The 6,029-nt window shown below is 35.9% G+C and overlaps 1 pseudogene; it reads right to left on the bottom strand.

The window, feature by feature from the left end:
* Positions 1-336: 336 nt before the first annotated feature.
* On the bottom strand, positions 337-455 carry LOC111736327 (annotated as a pseudogene).
* Between the last annotated feature and the right edge of the window lie 5,574 nt (positions 456-6,029).

Here is a 6,029-nt window from a genome sequence, read left to right as displayed (position 1 = left end):
TCTATGAGGCCATAATTGACCTGATACCAAACTGGACAAATGTATTAGAAAGAAAAAGAAAAAGAAAGAAAAAAAAAAAAACTAGAAAGCAATATTTCTCACGAATATTAGCAAATCGAATCTGGCAATATATCAAAAAGATAATACATCATGACTAAGTAGAGTTTATTCCAGTAATACAAGGTGGATTGAACATTTGAAAAGCAATCAGTATAATCCACCATATTAACAGCCTAAAAGAAAAATTATATGATAATCTCAATATATGCAGGGAAAATACTTGACAAAAATTCATACCCCATTCTTTGATTTTTAAAAAAAAAAATTTTTTTCTTATGTCTACAGCACCTGGTCTTCCTAGGTGGTCTCCCATCCAAGTACTAACCAGGCCCGATCCTGCTTAGCTTTCGAGATCAGAAAGGATCGGGCATGTTTAGAGTGGCATGGCCATAGTCATACCCCATTCTTGACAAAAATGCTTAAAAATTAGGAATAGAAAAGAACTTCCTCAATTTGTTAAAAGGCATGTTTGAAAACACACAACGAGCATTATATTTATTGGTGAAAGATCTTGTAAGATCAAGAACAAGGATTTTACTCTAACCCCTTCTATCAACATTATACTAAAAGTCCTTGCTAATGAGGAAAGATGAAGGAAATAAAAGGCAAACAGATTAGAAACAAATAAATAAAACTTTCCTATGATCATCTGTGTAGAGTAGGCTAGTAAATATCAATTTTGTTTATAATACTAGCAACACACAATTGGGAATTTCAACTTAAAAATACTGTTTACAATATCAGGGGAATGTGAAATACTTAGTGATAAATTTTACAAAAGATGTATAAGACTTGTACACTGAAAACTTCAAAAAATTGCTGAGAAAAATTAATGATGATTAATAAATATAAAGATATATCATTCTTATGGTTTCAAAGACTCAATATTGTTAGTATGTCAATCTTCCTCAACTGATGTAATGCAATTCAACTCATATTCTAGCAGGATCTCTCATAACATTACTAGTAGAAATGCAAAATGGTATAGCCGCTTTGAAAGACAATTTGGCAGTTTCTTTTAAAGTTAAACATAAACTTACCACATGACTCAGCAATTGCACTCCTGGGTATTTACCCAAGTGAACTGAAAATTACATTCACACAAAAACCTGAAGCAGCTTTATTTATAATTGCCTAAAGCTGAAAATAATCAACTCAATAATAAGATGAACAATCCAATTAAAAGTAGGGGAAGAAAAGGATAGAATTTTACCAAATATTATATACAGATAGCAAATAAAAATGATATATACTCAACATCATTAGTCATTAGGGAATTGCAAGTCAAAGTCATAATAAGATACCACTATGCACCTAGAAGAGCTAAAATTACAAACACTGACACTGCTAAGTGTTGGCAATGAGATCACATACATGGCTGGATGAAATGCAAAATGATTAAGCCTCTTTGGAAAACAGTTAGTAGTTTCTTAATAATGCTGCTATACATATTTGCTACAAGGATTTGTATAGACATATGTTTTCATTTCTCTTGGGTAAATTCATAGAAGTGGAATGGCTGGGAGGACTTTTCTAAATAGTGGGCGATGAATCACATGGTAGAATTATGAAGGAAGTACTTTCTCAGAATTTCCCAATTAGAAAATAGGAGGGCCACCGAAAAGCAGGAAAGTGAATGGTAATCCCTGCAAAACCAGGTATGGTGAGGGAATTGGTGTGGAATGCTGGAGAGGAAACAGTTCCAGAGGTGAGTAAAATAAATGGGTATAAACTAGAGAGATACGGCTCTCAAAAGGAGCTGAGAGGAGAAACTGACACTCTGTTGATTTGTAAGACCAATTTTTCAAAATCAGTTGTGCTCCAACAGGCAATCTTATAAATGTAACAGAAATATCATCAGAATGTGTGCTTCTTGACAGTCACAAAACTTTATGTGGTTCTAAGGATCTAATTATCACAGGAAAGCCTTTTAGGCTGAACCAGTACTAGAGGCCCAGGGACACAATGGCAGTGGGTTGTATGATGGGACTGGGCATGGGCAGGGAGCAGTGATGTTATTGGCAGGAACATAAGGTATGTGACGAGGAAAATAAAACCGGAGAGGTAAATTGAGGCCAGACTAAGAAGGGCTCTGACTGCCCTCCTTAAGATTTTATTTCTATTGTATATTTAGTGCTTAAATCTACAATTTCACAGTTGGAAGAAAAGAGAACAACATTGTGTTAATAAATATATGATTTATTAACGTTCTATAGTGAAGCATAGTGGTGTCTTAATTTTGGGGGGGCACATATTGCAGGGCACATATTAATTATTTTAGGGCACATGTTGGCTTTTGTTATAGACTGAAAGTTACTGTAGGGATCAAACAGTGTGGCGCTACCTTCAGTATGCACCGGTACCTAAGTTACTATCTACAAATGATTCAGAAGAGAGAACCCAGTTCCCTTCATGCCTTTGCTCATACTGTTTCCTTTGCCAAGAATATCCACTCCCGGTGTCCCTCCATACCCACATTCTATGGTTTAGTGGTTAAGAAAATGGACTTTAGAGTCAGAGAGTGTCTGGCAACAGAAGAGCTCAATAAATGTTAGCTGTTTCTGATAATACCCATTGTCAAGCTCACATGTCAATCCCTTGATATTTCTTTCCTTTTCCTGGCCCCCTCATCTCTCCCTCCGAAGCTGTGAGGATTCCTTACCTCCTTTGAAAATCCATAGCACTAAATGGTGAACTCCTTCAAAGCAAGGTCCATATCTCTTCTGCCTTCATATCCCTCACAGTGCTTGAGTGGACACCTTACAGTAGGTGTCATAGTAAGCATTTATTGACCATGAAGTCATAAATAGGTACTGTATAGCTTTTAAAGATATTTCCTACTCTTAGGATAATAGCTTATATTTGGTAACGTATGCAAGTTAATGACCATTAAGAAAATGTTTTTGAATGTATCGAGGTACTAATATTTGAAACTATTCTGCCCTCTCTACAGTGAGATAATCAAAAGGAAAAATATATAAAGAAATCCACATATCTATGCAGTGTATGATAGCTATGCTGTTTCTGCAGAGATGACAAGGAAAGCCATTTCACTTTGTTTTTGCTGAAGAAACATATGACATTCATCAGCATAATTTTATGAGAAATAATTCCAAGAATCCCACATTCTTAAAGAAACCCCTAGTAATTGTTTTTTGTTTATTCTAAATTATAAGAGGAAAAATTTATTACTAATTCCTCAATTATTTCATTATGCAGCACTAATAAAAAGTCTTGACATCTCCATTATGTTTAGCAAAGAATCAGAAAATTTAATAAATAATTTTTGACTGAAGTGATTATTTACTTAAAACATAGAATATGCAGAAGGAACCTCAAATCATATTTTCTGGTGCCATACAATAAAATAATTGTGCAATTAGTAATAAACAGCATGCAAGAATGACAAATGTTTTATTAAAAACTTGGGGAACAAAAGCACATCGCTTGTGCTTTTTCCAAGCGAACAAAATCCTGTGGTATATTAATCAAAGGGGCTTTTTTTATGCCTCTGGCAGCAGTGTTTTAAAGTAAACCCTTAATATCAGATCCCAATCCTCAGTTTCAATTTGCTTTCAATGGAAAGGACATTAGAGTTTATAAAATACTCCTTGATTACTTTTTTGAAGGCCTGAAATCTTGACATGTCCGTGACTTGCTCGCACCGCATCAATATACAGTGGTTGAAAGAGCAATACCCGTCGTGAACATTGCCACATTGACTTATAGAATCATGCCCTTGAGAAAAAGCCAGAGAGAAAAAAAGGAGCACCAGGCAGTGACAAAAATGAAATAGAACTGTCATCTGGTAGTTCTTCATAGTCCGTCAAGGAAACTATTAAAGACGTACAAAGAGCCAGAGAGTGCTTGGGTAAAGGTTGTTAAACCAGCACTTCAAGGGCAGGTCACTGCAGGCTGCTCAAGAGTTAGTGGAAACATCAGCCTGCGCTCACTGAGGGGGTGCCCAAGCAAAGAGAACGGAGCTTTCCATCCCAACATAATTGGATATGAGGAATTTAAAACAAATTGTATTTTAACTCTTCCGTATATCCTTTCTCTAGTAGCAGATATCACGGAGATAATTTTGGTCTGGTTTAAGAACTATATTACAAGCTAGCCTGAAGTCTTTGAAGCCAGGTTCAAAATCTCAGTCAGCCATGGCCAGTTTGCAGCACCTTCACCAAATTACTTAGTTTCTCTGAGCCTCAGTTTCCTCGTTTTTCACACACAGGAAGTATGAAATCAAAACCTTTCCTTTACCTGTTTCCTCATTTGCACCTGCTCAATTTTCCTTATCCAGTGTTTGACTACTTTTCAGTCTCCCCCTCAGAGTTCCATAAATCCTAAATCCCTTAGGGTAGATATTTTCCTGGCCAACACTTACTTGGCTAGAAAAGTAGCAGGGTCCTTATGGAAATCAAGGAAACTTCTCCCCCTAACCCATCCCATTTCTCTCTTGCATGCGCTCTCGCGCGCGCGCGCTCTCTCTCTCTCTCTCTCTCTCATACACACACACACACACACACACACACACCTCTGAGGTCAAGCATATCAGTTTTTTAGAGGCATTGTCATTTCTGAGGCCTTCGTTTAGCTCTCAAATTATTCTGTTCAGATATCAGCTAGAAAAGAAGGAGCAAAAGAGGCCACATCTGGGCATTTAGGAGAGAGATTTAGAGAAGGTCAAGTCTTTTCCTTTTCTTCATGTCATCCAACATAGATCCCTATCGCTCAAAATAAAATTAGGGAAGTTATCTAAAAATGGAATAAACTCAAATATCACACTACGTAAAACATTGCAGACAAGTATATTTTGTCCCTAAATCTCATCATGATTCGCGGTTTCAGAGAAGTAATATGACATCTTGACTGTGAAAGGCAAAAGAAAAATAGAAAAATTCACTTCATAGAAATTAAATGATTAGATTCAGTCACATATAGGAATTAAATCCCTAAAGTGAATATGGAATAGAGATTCAAATTTTATTGTATTTTTGTTGAAAAAAAAAAATCACTTTTCATGGCCATTTAGGTTCAAAAATTGTGTGTGTGTGTGCATGCGTGTGCGTGTGCGTGTGCGTGTGTGTGTGAAGCCACTCTTATTAGGCTTCTCTAGAAGACTGTGTTTCTGGATGCAATTTAGAGTGATCACATAATCTAAGAAAAGGAGGAAATTTTTCTAAGCCGATTTTTGAGGGTGGGCGGAGAAGAGCTTAATATGATCTCCTTTACTATTTACGGTCTTACAGTCATTTTAGTTCTAACATGCTATTATTAGTCCCAAAGATTTATTTTTTCCAAATAGAGAGTACCATGTCCAGAATAATTTTTGGCTTTTATTATAATGGAATAGCTACACTATAGTTTAGGGGGCTATTTCAGTGGTATTTCTTTCATGATTCTTGTACTCAAAAAGTAAACTTATAGACTTATAATAATGTAAGTATACTACAGATTTATAGCAATAATGATTTTTACAGTTTCACTAATCTCTCATGCAGATGGGACATATTATTTTATTCTGGGTTTCCCCATATTTTTTTGGCAAGATTGAACATACACTATTTCAACCCAAAAGATTTTATTTTTCATAACTTTAGAAGGTATGCTGTAGAATTCAATTACAAACTTGGCTACAGATATAACTACAACAAATAACATAATGCCAAAAACACCAGTTTTTGGCATTATAGTATGCAAAAGCATACTATAAAATGAGTAATTTCCTGCTGAATGGCAGGTATGGAAACCTGCTATAGAATCTAGTGTTTTTTTGGACAGATCATCGGGGGGCCATCACCATAATTGACCACAATTATCACTAAATACTTTTACCAGTGACCCAAAGCCTGTGTATTTAAGAGAATGGCCTCTTACACACACACACACACACACACACACACACACACACACACACACACACACCTGATTCTGCCCTCTGGAAATTTACTTTTCAAAGGGGATAAGAG

The sequence above is a fragment of the Pteropus vampyrus genome, unplaced genomic scaffold (assembly GCF_000151845.1).
Source record: "Pteropus vampyrus isolate Shadow unplaced genomic scaffold, Pvam_2.0 Scaffold19, whole genome shotgun sequence".
Lineage (NCBI taxonomy): Eukaryota > Metazoa > Chordata > Mammalia > Chiroptera > Pteropodidae > Pteropus > Pteropus vampyrus.
Note: the sequence above shows the minus strand (reverse complement) of the source record. Positions and strands in the feature narration are given on the sequence as shown.